Source organism: Nannobrachium achirus (genome assembly GCF_963921795.1).
Source record: "Nannobrachium achirus genome assembly, chromosome: 20".
NCBI classification, from domain to species: domain Eukaryota; kingdom Metazoa; phylum Chordata; class Actinopteri; order Myctophiformes; family Myctophidae; genus Nannobrachium; species Nannobrachium achirus.
Window position 1 is genome coordinate 59522207 of NC_137827.1, and position 18078 is coordinate 59540284.

Here is an 18078-nt window from a genome sequence, read left to right on the forward strand (position 1 = left end):
CAAGAGATTAGTTCTGTTTTTGCCTTTACTGAATTTAAAGGAAAAGTTAGTAATACAGTAGGCTAATAACAGTGTGAACATTGCTACTTTGCCATGTCTAAAATATGTGCTCACAGAACCAAGACAACCCCAAAGGGAAGCACTTATGAATTAAAAATCATGAATGTCTCCATTAGAGGTAATCTGAGTTTGTTTACATCAAGTCTTCCTGTTATGTGCTTGTTATGTGTCAATTAAAATTACCCCAACAAGTAGCACTTACTGAATTTAAATGACAAGTCAGTGCTAAAGTTAAAGTAATACTAATGACAAAATCAGAGTTCATTTCAGTTTCTAGCCACCGTGGCTTAGTTCTTGTTAGATGCACTAGTCAAGTACAACTACCCCAACAAGTAGCACTTACTGCATTTAAAGGACAAGTCAGTACTAAAGTCAGAGTAATAATAGTGACAATGGATACAGGATGTCTATACAGAACCAAGACAACCCCAAAGAGATGCACTTATGAATTTATCATCAAGAATGACTCCCTTTGAGTTGATCTGAGTTTGTTTGCTCCCACCAACCTTCCATGAACCTTAAAGAATTCTACTTTCCCAAGAATGTCCTCTTACCCAATGTGCCTATGTCCTGTGTCCTCCTTCAGGTATTAGGTGTGCTTTGACTGCCAAGAATTGAACACCTTAAATAGGGTCAGTATGTGGTACTTGCCCACCATCACATTACATTCAAGACATTTGCATTTGATTGGTTTACTAGTGATTTTACCCCCCACCCATTTTACCACAGATACCTGAGTCCCGCCCATTTTTTACAAGAGATTAGTTCTGTTTTTGCCTTTACTGAATTTAAATGAAAAGTTAGTAATACGGTAGGCTAATAACAGTGTGAACATTGCTACTTTGCCATGTCTAAAAGATGTGCTCACAGAACCAAGACAACCCCAAAGGGAAGCACTTATGAATTAAAAATCATGAATGTCTCCATTAGAGGTAATCTGAGTTTGTTTACATCAAGTCTTCCTGTTATGTGCTTGTTATGTGTCAATTAAAATTACCCCAACAAGTAGCACTTACTGAATTTAAATGACAAGTCAGTGCTAAAGTTAAAGTAATACTAATGACAAAATCAGAGTTCATTTCAGTTTTTAGCCACCGTGGCTTAGTTCTTGTTAGATGCACTAGTCAAGTACAACTACCCCAACAAGTAGCACTTACTGCATTTAAAGGACAAGTCAGTACTAAAGTCAGAGTAATAATAGTGACAATGGATACAGGATGTCTATACAGAACCAAGACAACCCCAAAGAGATGCACTTATGAATTTATCATCAAGAATGACTCCATTTGAGGTGATCTGAGTTTGTTTGCTCCCACCAACCTTCCATGAACCTTAAAGAATTCTACTTTCCCAAGAATGTCCTCTTACCCAATGTGCCTATGTCCTGTGTCCTCCTTCAGGTATTAGGTGTGCTTTGACTGCCAAGAATTGAACACCTTAAATAGGGTCAGTATGTGGTACTTGCCCACCATCACATTACATTCAAGACATTTGCATTTGATTGGTTTACCAGTGCTTTTACCCCCCACCCATTTTACCACAGATACCTGAGTCCTGCCTATTTTTTTACAAGAGATTAGTTCTGTTTTTGCCTTTACTGAATTTAAAGGAAAAGTTAGTAATACAGTAGGCTAATAACAGTGTGAACATTGCTACTTTGCCATGTCTAAAATATGTGCTCACAGAACCAAGACAACCCCAAAGGGAAGCACTTATGAATTAAAAATCATGAATGTCTCCATTAGAGGTAATCTGAGTTTGTTTACATCAAGTCTTCCTGTTATGTGCTTGTTATGTGTCAATTAAAATTACCCCAACAAGTAGCACTTACTGAATTTAAATGACAAGTCAGTGCTAAAGTTAAAGTAATACTAATGACAAAATCAGAGTTCATTTCAGTTTCTAGCCACCGTGGCTTAGTTCTTGTTAGATGCACTAGTCAAGTACAACTACCCCAACAAGTAGCACTTACTGCATTTAAAGGACAAGTCAGTACTAAAGTCAGAGTAATAATAGTGACAATGGATACAGGATGTCTATACAGAACCAAGACAACCCCAAAGAGATGCACTTATGAATTTATTATCAAGAATGACTCCATTTGAGGTGATCTGAGTTTGTTTGCTCCCACCAACCTTCCATGAACCTTAAAGAATTCTACTTTCCCAAGAATGTCCTCTTACTCAATGTGCCTATGTCCTGTGTCCTCCTTCAGGTATTAGGTGTGCTTTGACTGCCAAGAATTGAACACCTTAAATAGGGTCAGTATGTGGTACTTGCCCACCATCACATTACATTCAAGACATTTGCATTTGATTGGTTTACTAGTGCTTTTACCCCCCACCCATTTTACCACAGATACCTGAGTCCCGCCCATTTTTACAAGAGATTAGTTCTGTTTTTGCCTTTACTGAATTTAAAGGAAAGGTTAGTAACACGGTAGGCTAATAACAGTGTGAACATTGCTACTTTGCCATGTCTAAAAGATGTGCTCACAGAACCAAGACAACCCCAAAGGGAAGCACTTATGAATTAAAAATCATGAATGTCTCCATTAGAGGTAATCTGAGTTTGTTTACATCAAGTCTTCCTGTTATGTGCTTGTTATGTGTCAATTAAAATTACCCCAACAAGTAGCACTTACTGAATTTAAAGGACAAGTCAGTGCTAAAGTTAAAGTAATACTAATGACAAAATCAGAGTTCATTTCAGTTTCTAGCCACCGTGGCTTAGTTCTTGTTAGATGCACTAGTCAAGTACAACTACCCCAACAAGTAGCACTTACTGCATTTAAAGGACAAGTCAGTACTAAAGTCAGAGTAATAATAGTGACAATGGATACAGGATGTCTATACAGAACCAAGACAACCCCAAAGAGATGCACTTATGAATTTATTATCAAGAATGACTCCATTTGAGGTGATCTGAGTTTGTTTGCTCCCACCAACCTTCCATGAACCTTAAAGAATTCTACTTTCCCAAGAATGTCCTCTTACCCAATGTGCCTATGTCCTGTGTCCTCCTTCAGGTATTAGGTGTGCTTTGACTGCCAAGAATTGAACACCTTAAATAGGGTCAGTATGTGGTACTTGCCCACCATCACATTACATTCAAGACATTTGCATTTGATTGGTTTACTAGTGCTTTTACCCCCCACCCATTTTACCACAGATACCTGAGTCCCGTCCATTTTTACAAGAGATTAGTTCTGTTTTTGCCTTTACTGAATTTAAAGGAAAAGTTAGTAATACGGTAGGCTAATAACAGTGTGAACATTGCTACTTTGCCATGTCTAAAAGATGTGCTCACAGAACCAAGACAACCCCAAAGGGACGCACCTATGAATTAAAAATCATGAATGTCTCCATTAGAGGTAATCTGAGTTTGTTTACATCAAGTCTTCCTGTTATGTGCTTGTTATGTGTCAATTAAAATTACCCCAACAAGTAGCACTTACTGAATTTAAATGACAAGTCAGTGCTAAAGTTAAAGTAATACTAATGACAAAATCAGAGTTCATTTCAGTTTTTAGCCACCGTGGCTTAGTTCTTGTTAGATGCACTAGTCAAGTACAACTACCCCAACAAGTAGCACTTACTGCATTTAAAGGACAAGTCAGTACTAAAGTCAGAGTAATAATAGTGACAATGGATACAGGATGTCTATACAGAACCAAGACAACCCCAAAGAGATGCACTTATGAATTTATTATCAAGAATGACTCCATTTGAGGTGATCTGAGTTTGTTTGCTCCCACCAACCTTCCATGAACCTTAAAGAATTCTACTTTCCCAAGAATGTCCTCTTACCCAATGTGCCTATGTCCTGTGTCCTCCTTCAGGTATTAGGTGTGCTTTGACTGCCAAGAATTGAACACCTTAAATAGGGTCAGTATGTGGTACTTGCCCACCATCACATTACATTCAAGACATTTGCATTTGATTGGTTTACTAGTGCTTTTACCCCCCACCCATTTTACCACAGATACCTGAGTCCCGCCCATTTTTTTACAAGAGATTAGTTCTGTTTTTGCCTTTACTGAATTTAAAGGAAAAGTTAGTAATACAGTAGGCTAATAACAGTGTGAACATTGCTACTTTGCCATGTCTAAAATATGTGCTCACAGAACCAAGACAACCCCAAAGGGAAGCACTTATGAATTAAAAATCATGAATGTCTCCATTAGAGGTAATCTGAGTTTGTTTACATCAAGTCTTCCTGTTATGTGCTTGTTATGTGTCAATTAAAATTACCCCAACAAGTAGCACTTACTGAATTTAAATGACAAGTCAGTGCTAAAGTTAAAGTAATACTAATGACAAAATCAGAGTTCATTTCAGTTTCTAGCCACCGTGGCTTAGTTCTTGTTAGATGCACTAGTCAAGTACAACTACCCCAACAAGTAGCACTTACTGCATTTAAAGGACAAGTCAGTACTAAAGTCAGAGTAATAATAGTGACAATGGATACAGGATGTCTATACAGAACCAAGACAACCCCAAAGAGATGCACTTATGAATTTATCATCAAGAATGACTCCCTTTGAGTTGATCTGAGTTTGTTTGCTCCCACCAACCTTCCATGAACCTTAAAGAATTCTACTTTCCCAAGAATGTCCTCTTACCCAATGTGCCTATGTCCTGTGTCCTCCTTCAGGTATTAGGTGTGCTTTGACTGCCAAGAATTGAACACCTTAAATAGGGTCAGTATGTGGTACTTGCCCACCATCACATTACATTCAAGACATTTGCATTTGATTGGTTTACTAGTGATTTTACCCCCCACCCATTTTACCACAGATACCTGAGTCCCGCCCATTTTTTACAAGAGATTAGTTCTGTTTTTGCCTTTACTGAATTTAAATGAAAAGTTAGTAATACGGTAGGCTAATAACAGTGTGAACATTGCTACTTTGCCATGTCTAAAAGATGTGCTCACAGAACCAAGACAACCCCAAAGGGAAGCACTTATGAATTAAAAATCATGAATGTCTCCATTAGAGGTAATCTGAGTTTGTTTACATCAAGTCTTCCTGTTATGTGCTTGTTATGTGTCAATTAAAATTACCCCAACAAGTAGCACTTACTGAATTTAAATGACAAGTCAGTGCTAAAGTTAAAGTAATACTAATGACAAAATCAGAGTTCATTTCAGTTTTTAGCCACCGTGGCTTAGTTCTTGTTAGATGCACTAGTCAAGTACAACTACCCCAACAAGTAGCACTTACTGCATTTAAAGGACAAGTCAGTACTAAAGTCAGAGTAATAATAGTGACAATGGATACAGGATGTCTATACAGAACCAAGACAACCCCAAAGAGATGCACTTATGAATTTATTATCAAGAATGACTCCATTTGAGGTGATCTGAGTTTGTTTGCTCCCACCAACCTTCCATGAACCTTAAAGAATTCTACTTTCCCAAGAATGTCCTCTTACTCAATGTGCCTATGTCCTGTGTCCTCCTTCAGGTATTAGGTGTGCTTTGACTGCCAAGAATTGAACACCTTAAATAGGGTCAGTATGTGGTACTTGCCCACCATCACATTACATTCAAGACATTTGCATTTGATTGGTTTACTAGTGCTTTTACCCCCCACCCATTTTACCACAGATACCTGAGTCCCGCCCATTTTTACAAGAGATTAGTTCTGTTTTTGCCTTTACTGAATTTAAAGGAAAAGTTAGTAATACGGTAGGCTAATAACAGTGTGAACATTGCTACTTTGCCATGTCTAAAAGATGTGCTCACAGAACCAAGACAACCCCAAAGGGAAGCACTTATGAATTAAAAATCATGAATGTCTCCATTAGAGGTAATCTGAGTTTGTTTACATCAAGTCTTCCTGTTATGTGCTTGTTATGTGTCAATTAAAATTACCCCAACAAGTAGCACTTACTGAATTTAAAGGACAAGTCAGTGCTAAAGTTAAAGTAATACTAATGACAAAATCAGAGTTCATTTCAGTTTCTAGCCACCGTGGCTTAGTTCTTGTTAGATGCACTAGTCAAGTACAACTACCCCAACAAGTAGCACTTACTGCATTTAAAGGACAAGTCAGTACTAAAGTCAGAGTAATAATAGTGACAATGGATACAGGATGTCTATACAGAACCAAGACAACCCCAAAGAGATGCACTTATGAATTTATCATCAAGAATGACTCCCTTTGAGGTGATCTGAGTTTGTTTGCTCCCACCAACCTTCCATGAACCTTAAAGAATTCTACTTTCCCAAGAATGTCCTCTTACCCAATGTGCCTATGTCCTGTGTCCTCCTTCAGGTATTAGGTGTGCTTTGACTGCCAAGAATTGAACACCTTAAATAGGGTCAGTATGTGGTACTTGCCCACCATCACATTACATTCAAGACATTTGCATTTGATTGGTTTACTAGTGCTTTTACCCCCCACCCATTTTACCACAGATACCTGAGTCCCGCCCATTTTTACAAGAGATTAGTTCTGTTTTTGCCTTTACTGAATTTAAAGGAAAAGTTAGTAATACGGTAGGCTAATAACAGTGTGAACATTGCTACTTTGCCATGTCTAAAAGATGTGCTCACAGAACCAAGACAACCCCAAAGGGAAGCACTTATGAATTAAAAATCATGAATGTCTCCATTAGAGGTAATCTGAGTTTGTTTACATCAAGTCTTCCTGTTATGTGCTTGTTATGTGTCAATTAAAATTACCCCAACAAGTAGCACTTACTGAATTTAAAGGACAAGTCAGTGCTAAAGTTAAAGTAATACTAATGACAAAATCAGAGTTCATTTCAGTTTCTAGCCACCGTGGCTTAGTTCTTGTTAGATGCACTAGTCAAGTACAACTACCCCAACAAGTAGCACTTACTGCATTTAAAGGACAAGTCAGTACTAAAGTCAGAGTAATAATAGTGACAATGGATACAGGATGTCTATACAGAACCAAGACAACCCCAAAGAGATGCACTTATGAATTTATTATCAAGAATGACTCCATTTGAGGTGATCTGAGTTTGTTTGCTCCCACCAACCTTCCATGAACCTTAAAGAATTCTACTTTCCCAAGAATGTCCTCTTACCCAATGTGCCTATGTCCTGTGTCCTCCTTCAGGTATTAGGTGTGCTTTGACTGCCAAGAATTGAACACCTTAAATAGGGTCAGTATGTGGTACTTGCCCACCATCACATTACATTCAAGACATTTGCATTTGATTGGTTTACTAGTGCTTTTACCCCCCACCCATTTTACCACAGATACCTGAGTCCCGCCCATTTTTTTACAAGAGATTAGTTCTGTTTTTGCCTTTACTGAATTTAAAGGAAAAGTTAGTAATACAGTAGGCTAATAACAGTGTGAACATTGCTACTTTGCCATGTCTAAAAGATGTGCTCACAGAACCAAGACAACCCCAAAGGGAAGCACTTATGAATTAAAAATCATGAATGTCTCCATTAGAGGTAATCTGAGTTTGTTTACATCAAGTCTTCCTGTTATGTGCTTGTTATGTGTCAATTAAAATTACCCCAACAAGTAGCACTTACTGAATTTAAATGACAAGTCAGTGCTAAAGTTAAAGTAATACTAATGACAAAATCAGAGTTCATTTCAGTTTCTAGCCACCGTGGCTTAGTTCTTGTTAGATGCACTAGTCAAGTACAACTACCCCAACAAGTAGCACTTACTGCATTTAAAGGACAAGTCAGTACTAAAGTCAGAGTAATAATAGTGACAATGGATACAGGATGTCTATACAGAACCAAGACAACCCCAAAGAGATGCACTTATGAATTTATCATCAAGAATGACTCCCTTTGAGTTGATCTGAGTTTGTTTGCTCCCACCAACCTTCCATGAACCTTAAAGAATTCTACTTTCCCAAGAATGTCCTCTTACCCAATGTGCCTATGTCCTGTGTCCTCCTTCAGGTATTAGGTGTGCTTTGACTGCCAAGAATTGAACACCTTAAATAGGGTCAGTATGTGGTACTTGCCCACCATCACATTACATTCAAGACATTTGCATTTGATTGGTTTACTAGTGATTTTACCCCCCACCCATTTTACCACAGATACCTGAGTCCCGCCCATTTTTTACAAGAGATTAGTTCTGTTTTTGCCTTTACTGAATTTAAAGGAAAAGTTAGTAATACGGTAGGCTAATAACAGTGTGAACATTGCTACTTTGCCATGTCTAAAAGATGTGCTCACAGAACCAAGACAACCCCAAAGGGAAGCACTTATGAATTAAAAATCATGAATGTCTCCATTAGAGGTAATCTGAGTTTGTTTACATCAAGTCTTCCTGTTATGTGCTTGTTATGTGTCAATTAAAATTACCCCAACAAGTAGCACTTACTGAATTTAAATGACAAGTCAGTGCTAAAGTTAAAGTAATACTAATGACAAAATCAGAGTTCATTTCAGTTTTTAGCCACCGTGGCTTAGTTCTTGTTAGATGCACTAGTCAAGTACAACTACCCCAACAAGTAGCACTTACTGCATTTAAAGGACAAGTCAGTACTAAAGTCAGAGTAATAATAGTGACAATGGATACAGGATGTCTATACAGAACCAAGACAACCCCAAAGAGATGCACTTATGAATTTATTATCAAGAATGACTCCATTTGAGGTGATCTGAGTTTGTTTGCTCCCACCAACCTTCCATGAACCTTAAAGAATTCTACTTTCCCAAGAATGTCCTCTTACTCAATGTGCCTATGTCCTGTGTCCTCCTTCAGGTATTAGGTGTGCTTTGACTGCCAAGAATTGAACACCTTAAATAGGGTCAGTATGTGGTACTTGCCCACCATCACATTACATTCAAGACATTTGCATTTGATTGGTTTACTAGTGCTTTTACCCCCCACCCATTTTACCACAGATACCTGAGTCCCGCCCATTTTTACAAGAGATTAGTTCTGTTTTTGCCTTTACTGAATTTAAAGGAAAAGTTAGTAATACGGTAGGCTAATAACAGTGTGAACATTGCTACTTTGCCATGTCTAAAAGATGTGCTCACAGAACCAAGACAACCCCAAAGGGAAGCACTTATGAATTAAAAATCATGAATGTCTCCATTAGAGGTAATCTGAGTTTGTTTACATCAAGTCTTCCTGTTATGTGCTTGTTATGTGTCAATTAAAATTACCCCAACAAGTAGCACTTACTGAATTTAAAGGACAAGTCAGTGCTAAAGTTAAAGTAATACTAATGACAAAATCAGAGTTCATTTCAGTTTCTAGCCACCGTGGCTTAGTTCTTGTTAGATGCACTAGTCAAGTACAACTACCCCAACAAGTAGCACTTACTGCATTTAAAGGACAAGTCAGTACTAAAGTCAGAGTAATAATAGTGACAATGGATACAGGATGTCTATACAGAACCAAGACAACCCCAAAGAGATGCACTTATGAATTTATCATCAAGAATGACTCCCTTTGAGGTGATCTGAGTTTGTTTGCTCCCACCAACCTTCCATGAACCTTAAAGAATTCTACTTTCCCAAGAATGTCCTCTTACCCAATGTGCCTATGTCCTGTGTCCTCCTTCAGGTATTAGGTGTGCTTTGACTGCCAAGAATTGAACACCTTAAATAGGGTCAGTATGTGGTACTTGCCCACCATCACATTACATTCAAGACATTTGCATTTGATTGGTTTACTAGTGCTTTTACCCCCCACCCATTTTACCACAGATACCTGAGTCCCGCCCATTTTTACAAGAGATTAGTTCTGTTTTTGCCTTTACTGAATTTAAAGGAAAAGTTAGTAATACGGTAGGCTAATAACAGTGTGAACATTGCTACTTTGCCATGTCTAAAAGATGTGCTCACAGAACCAAGACAACCCCAAAGGGAAGCACTTATGAATTAAAAATCATGAATGTCTCCATTAGAGGTAATCTGAGTTTGTTTACATCAAGTCTTCCTGTTATGTGCTTGTTATGTGTCAATTAAAATTACCCCAACAAGTAGCACTTACTGAATTTAAAGGACAAGTCAGTGCTAAAGTTAAAGTAATACTAATGACAAAATCAGAGTTCATTTCAGTTTCTAGCCACCGTGGCTTAGTTCTTGTTAGATGCACTAGTCAAGTACAACTACCCCAACAAGTAGCACTTACTGCATTTAAAGGACAAGTCAGTACTAAAGTCAGAGTAATAATAGTGACAATGGATACAGGATGTCTATACAGAACCAAGACAACCCCAAAGAGATGCACTTATGAATTTATTATCAAGAATGACTCCATTTGAGGTGATCTGAGTTTGTTTGCTCCCACCAACCTTCCATGAACCTTAAAGAATTCTACTTTCCCAAGAATGTCCTCTTACCCAATGTGCCTATGTCCTGTGTCCTCCTTCAGGTATTAGGTGTGCTTTGACTGCCAAGAATTGAACACCTTAAATAGGGTCAGTATGTGGTACTTGCCCACCATCACATTACATTCAAGACATTTGCATTTGATTGGTTTACTAGTGCTTTTACCCCCCACCCATTTTACCACAGATACCTGAGTCCCGCCCATTTTTTTACAAGAGATTAGTTCTGTTTTTGCCTTTACTGAATTTAAAGGAAAAGTTAGTAATACAGTAGGCTAATAACAGTGTGAACATTGCTACTTTGCCATGTCTAAAAGATGTGCTCACAGAACCAAGACAACCCCAAAGGGAAGCACTTATGAATTAAAAATCATGAATGTCTCCATTAGAGGTAATCTGAGTTTGTTTACATCAAGTCTTCCTGTTATGTGCTTGTTATGTGTCAATTAAAATTACCCCAACAAGTAGCACTTACTGAATTTAAATGACAAGTCAGTGCTAAAGTTAAAGTAATACTAATGACAAAATCAGAGTTCATTTCAGTTTCTAGCCACCGTGGCTTAGTTCTTGTTAGATGCACTAGTCAAGTACAACTACCCCAACAAGTAGCACTTACTGCATTTAAAGGACAAGTCAGTACTAAAGTCAGAGTAATAATAGTGACAATGGATACAGGATGTCTATACAGAACCAAGACAACCCCAAAGAGATGCACTTATGAATTTATCATCAAGAATGACTCCCTTTGAGGTGATCTGAGTTTGTTTGCTCCCACCAACCTTCCATGAACCTTAAAGAATTCTACTTTCCCAAGAATGTCCTCTTACCCAATGTGCCTATGTCCTGTGTCCTCCTTCAGGTATTAGGTGTGCTTTGACTGCCAAGAATTGAACACCTTAAATAGGGTCAGTATGTGGTACTTGCCCACCATCACATTACATTCAAGACATTTGCATTTGATTGGTTTACTAGTGATTTTACCCCCCACCCATTTTACCACAGATACCTGAGTCCCGCCCATTTTTTACAAGAGATTAGTTCTGTTTTTGCCTTTACTGAATTTAAAGGAAAAGTTAGTAATACGGTAGGCTAATAACAGTGTGAACATTGCTACTTTGCCATGTCTAAAAGATGTGCTCACAGAACCAAGACAACCCCAAAGGGAAGCACTTATGAATTAAAAATCATGAATGTCTCCATTAGAGGTAATCTGAGTTTGTTTACATCAAGTCTTCCTGTTATGTGCTTGTTATGTGTCAATTAAAATTACCCCAACAAGTAGCACTTACTGAATTTAAAGGACAAGTCAGTGCTAAAGTTAAAGTAATACTAATGACAAAATCAGAGTTCATTTCAGTTTCTAGCCACCGTGGCTTAGTTCTTGTTAGATGCACTAGTCAAGTACAACTACCCCAACAAGTAGCACTTACTGCATTTAAAGGACAAGTCAGTACTAAAGTCAGAGTAATAATAGTGACAATGGATACAGGATGTCTATACAGAACCAAGACAACCCCAAAGAGATGCACTTATGAATTTATCATCAAGAATGACTCCATTTGAGGTGATCTGAGTTTGTTTGCTCCCACCAACCTTCCATGAACCTTAAAGAATTCTACTTTCCCAAGAATGTCCTCTTACCCAATGTGCCTATGTCCTGTGTCCTCCTTCAGGTATTAGGTGTGCTTTGACTGCCAAGAATTGAACACCTTAAATAGGGTCAGTATGTGGTACTTGCCCACCATCACATTACATTCAAGACATTTGCATTTGATTGGTTTACCAGTGCTTTTACCCCCCACCCATTTTACCACAGATACCTGAGTCCTGCCTATTTTTTTACAAGAGATTAGTTCTGTTTTTGCCTTTACTGAATTTAAAGGAAAAGTTAGTAATACAGTAGGCTAATAACAGTGTGAACATTGCTACTTTGCCATGTCTAAAATATGTGCTCACAGAACCAAGACAACCCCAAAGGGAAGCACTTATGAATTAAAAATCATGAATGTCTCCATTAGAGGTAATCTGAGTTTGTTTACATCAAGTCTTCCTGTTATGTGCTTGTTATGTGTCAATTAAAATTACCCCAACAAGTAGCACTTACTGAATTTAAATGACAAGTCAGTGCTAAAGTTAAAGTAATACTAATGACAAAATCAGAGTTCATTTCAGTTTCTAGCCACCGTGGCTTAGTTCTTGTTAGATGCACTAGTCAAGTACAACTACCCCAACAAGTAGCACTTACTGCATTTAAAGGACAAGTCAGTACTAAAGTCAGAGTAATAATAGTGACAATGGATACAGGATGTCTATACAGAACCAAGACAACCCCAAAGAGATGCACTTATGAATTTATCATCAAGAATGACTCCATTTGAGGTGATCTGAGTTTGTTTGCTCCCACCAACCTTCCATGAACCTTAAAGAATTCTACTTTCCCAAGAATGTCCTCTTACCCAATGTGCCTATGTCCTGTGTCCTCCTTCAGGTATTAGGTGTGCTTTGACTGCCAAGAATTGAACACCTTAAATAGGGTCAGTATGTGGTACTTGCCCACCATCACATTACATTCAAGACATTTGCATTTGATTGGTTTACTAGTGCTTTTACCCCCCACCCATTTTACCACAGATACCTGAGTCCCGCCCATTTTTACAAGAGATTAGTTCTGTTTTTGCCTTTACTGAATTTAAAGGAAAAGTTAGTAATACGGTAGGCTAATAACAGTGTGAACATTGCTACTTTGCCATGTCTAAAAGATGTGCTCACAGAACCAAGACAACCCCAAAGGGAAGCACTTATGAATTAAAAATCAGGAATGTCTCCATTAGAGGTAATCTGAGTTTGTTTACATCAAGTCTTCCTGTTATGTGCTTGTTATGTGTCAATTAAAATTACCCCAACAAGTAGCACTTACTGAATTTAAAGGACAAGTCAGTGCTAAAGTTAAAGTAATACTAATGACAAAATCAGAGTTCATTTCAGTTTCTAGCCACCGTGGCTTAGTTCTTGTTAGATGCACTAGTCAAGTACAACTACCCCAACAAGTAGCACTTACTGCATTTAAAGGACAAGTCAGTACTAAAGTCAGAGTAATAATAGTGACAATGGATACAGGATGTCTATACAGAACCAAGACAACCCCAAAGAGATGCACTTATGAATTTATCATCAAGAATGACTCCATTTGAGGTGATCTGAGTTTGTTTGCTCCCACCAACCTTCCATGAACCTTAAAGAATTCTACTTTCCCAAGAATGTCCTCTTACCCAATGTGCCTATGTCCTGTGTCCTCCTTCAGGTATTAGGTGTGCTTTGACTGCCAAGAATTGAACACCTTAAATAGGGTCAGTATGTGGTACTTGCCCACCATCACATTACATTCAAGATATTTGCATTTGATTGGTTTACTAGTGCTTTTACCCCCCACCCATTTTACCACAGATACCTGAGTCCCGCCCTGTTTTTTACAAGAGATTAGTTCTGTTTTTGCCTTTACTGAATTTAAAGGAAAAGTTAGTAATACGGTAGGCTAATAACAGTGTGAACATTGCTACTTTGCCATGTCTAAAATATGTGCTCACAGAACCAAGAAAACCCCAAAGGGAAGCACTTATGAATTAAAAATCATGAATGTCTCCATTAGAGGTAATCTGAGTTTGTTTACATCAAGTCTTCCTGTTATGTGCTTGTTATGTGTCAATTAAAATTACCCCAACAAGTAGCACTTACTGAATTTAAATGACAAGTCAGTGCTAAAGTTAAAGTAATACTAATGACAAAATCAGAGTTCATTTCAGTTTCTAGCCACCGTGGCTTAGTTCTTGTTAGATGCACTAGTCAAGTACAACTACCCCAACAAGTAGCACTTACTGCATTTAAAGGACAAGTCAGTACTAAAGTCAGAGTAATAATAGTGACAATGGATACAGGATGTCTATACAGAACCAAGACAACCCCAAAGAGATGCACTTATGAATTTATCATCAAGAATGACTCCCTTTGAGGTGATCTGAGTTTGTTTGCTCCCACCAACCTTCCATGAACCTTAAAGAATTCTACTTTCCCAAGAATGTCCTCTTACCCAATGTGCCTATGTCCTGTGTCCTCCTTCAGGTATTAGGTGTGCTTTGACTGCCAAGAATTGAACACCTTAAATAGGGTCAGTATGTGGTACTTGCCCACCATCACATTACATTCAAGACATTTGCATTTGATTGGTTTACTAGTGATTTTACCCCCCACCCATTTTACCACAGATACCTGAGTCCCGCCCATTTTTACAAGAGATTAGTTCTGTTTTTGCCTTTACTGAATTTAAAAGAAAAGTTAGTAATACGGTAGGCTAATAACAGTGTGAACATTGCTACTTTGCCATGTCTAAAAGATGTGCTCACAGAACGAAGACAACCCCAAAGGGAAGCACTTATGAATTAAAAATCATGAATGTCTCCATTAGAGGTAATCTGAGTTTGTTTACATCAAGTCTTCCTGTTATGTGCTTGTTATGTGTCAATTAAAATTACCCCAACAAGTAGCACTTACTGAATTTAAATGACAAGTCAGTGCTAAAGTTAAAGTAATACTAATGACAAAATCAGAGTTCATTTCAGTTTTTAGCCACTGTGGCTTAGTTCTTGTTAGATGCACTAGTCAAGTACAACTACCCCAACAAGTAGCACTTACTGCATTTAAAGGACAAGTCAGTACTAAAGTCAGAGTAATAATAGTGACAATGGATACAGGATGTCTATACAGAACCAAGACAACCCCAAAGAGATGCACTTATGAATTTATTATCAAGAATGACTCCATTTGAGGTGATCTGAGTTTGTTTGCTCCCACCAACCTTCCATGAACCTTAAAGAATTCTACTTTCCCAAGAATGTCCTCTTACCCAATGTGCCTATGTCCTGTGTCCTCCTTCAGGTATTAGGTGTGCTTTGACTGCCAAGAATTGAACACCTTAAATAGGGTCAGTATGTGGTACTTGCCCACCATCACATTACATTCAAGACATTTGCATTTGATTGGTTTACTAGTGCTTTTACCCCCCACCCATTTTACCACAGATACCTGAGTCCCACCCATGTTTTACAAGAGATTAGTTCTGTTTTTGCCTTTACTGAATTTAAAGGAAAAGTTAGTAATACGGTAGGCTAATAACAGTGTGAACATTGCTACTTTGCCATGTCTAAAATATGTGCTCACAGAACCAAGACAACCCCAAAGGGAAGCACTTATGAATTAAAAATCATGAATGTCTCCATTAGAGGTAATCTGAGTTTGTTTACATCAAGTCTTCCTGTTATGTGCTTGTTATGTGTCAATTAAAATTACCCCAACAAGTAGCACTTACTGAATTTAAATGACAAGTCAGTGCTAAAGTTAAAGTAATACTAATGACAAAATCAGAGTTCATTTCAGTTTCTAGCCACCGTGGCTTAGTTCTTGTTAGATGCACTAGTCAAGTACAACTACCCCAACAAGTAGCACTTACTGCATTTAAAGGACAAGTCAGTACTAAAGTCAGAGTAATAATAGTGACAATGGATACAGGATGTCTATACAGAACCAAGACAACCCCAAAGAGATGCACTTATGAATGTATCATCAAGAATGACTCCCTTTGAGGTGATCTGAGTTTGTTTGCTCCCACCAACCTTCCATGAACCTTAAAGAATTCTACTTTCCCAAGAATGTCCTCTTACCCAATGTGCCTATGTCCTGTGTCCTCATTCAGGTATTAGGTGTGCTTTGACTGCCAAGAATTGAACACCTTAAATAGGGTCAGTATGTGGTACTTGCCCACCATCACATTACATTCAAGACATTTGCATTTGATTGGTTTACTAGTGCTTTTACCCCCCACCCATTTTACCACAGATACCTGAGTCCCGCCCATTTTTACAAGAGATTAGTTCTGTTTTTGCCTTTACTGAATTTAAAGGAAAAGTTAGTAATACGGTAGGCTAATAACAGTGTGAACATTGCTACTTTGCCATGTCTAAAAGATGTGCTCACAGAACCAAGACAACCCCAAAGGGAAGCACTTATGAATTAAAAATCAGGAATGTCTCCATTAGAGGTAATCTGAGTTTGTTTACATCAAGTCTTCCTGTTATGTGCTTGTTATGTGTCAATTAAAATTACCCCAACAAGTAGCACTTACTGAATTTAAAGGACAAGTCAGTGCTAAAGTTAAAGTAATACTAATGACAAAATCAGAGTTCATTTCAGTTTCTAGCCACCGTGGCTTAGTTCTTGTTAGATGCACTAGTCAAGTACAACTACCCCAACAAGTAGCACTTACTGCATTTAAAGGACAAGTCAGTACTAAAGTCAGAGTAATAATAGTGACAATGGATACAGGATGTCTATACAGAACCAAGACAACCCCAAAGAGATGCACTTATGAATTTATCATCAAGAATGACTCCCTTTGAGGTGATCTGAGTTTGTTTGCTCCCACCAACCTTCCATGAACCTTAAAGAATTCTACTTTCCCAAGAATGTCCTCTTACCCAATGTGCCTATGTCCTGTGTCCTCCTTCAGGTATTAGGTGTGCTTTGACTGCCAAGAATTGAACACCTTAAATAGGGTCAGTATGTGGTACTTGCCCACCATCACATTACATTCAAGACATTTGCATTTGATTGGTTTACTAGTGCTTTTACCCCCCACCCATTTTACCACAGATACCTGAGTCCCGCCCATTTTTACAAGAGATTAGTTCTGTTTTTGCCTTTACTGAATTTAAAAGAAAAGTTAGTAATACGGTAGGCTAATAACAGTGTGAACATTGCTACTTTGCCATGTCTAAAAGATGTGCTCACAGAACGAAGACAACCCCAAAGGGAAGCACTTATGAATTAAAAATCATGAATGTCCCCATTAGAGGTAATCTGAGTTTGTTTACATCAAGTCTTCCTGTTATGTGCTTGTTATGTGTCAATTAAAATTACCCCAACAAGTAGCACTTACTGAATTTAAATGACAAGTCAGTGCTAAAGTTAAAGTAATACTAATGACAAAATCAGAGTTCATTTCAGTTTCTAGCCACCGTGGCTTAGTTCTTGTTAGATGCACTAGTCAAGTACAACTACCCCAACAAGTAGCACTTACTGCATTTAAAGGACAAGTCAGTACTAAAGTCAGAGTAATAATAGTGACAATGGATACAGGATGTCTATACAGAACCAAGACAACCCCAAAGAGATGCACTTATGAATTTATCATCAAGAATGACTCCATTTGAGGTGATCTGAGTTTGTTTGCTCCCACCAACCTTCCATGAACCTTAAAGAATTCTACTTTCCCAAGAATGTCCTCTTACCCAATGTGCCTATGTCCTGTGTCCTCCTTCAGGTATTAGGTGTGCTTTGACTGCCAAGAATTGAACACCTTAAATAGGGTCAGTATGTGGTACTTGCCCACCATCACATTACATTCAAGATATTTGCATTTGATTGGTTTACTAGTGCTTTTACCCCCCACCCATTTTACCACAGATACCTGAGTCCCGCCCTGTTTTTTACAAGAGATTAGTTCTGTTTTTGCCTTTACTGAATTTAAAGGAAAAGTTAGTAATACGGTAGGCTAATAACAGTGTGAACATTGCTACTTTGCCATGTCTAAAATATGTGCTCACAGAACCAAGAAAACCCCAAAGGGAAGCACTTATGAATTAAAAATCATGAATGTCTCCAT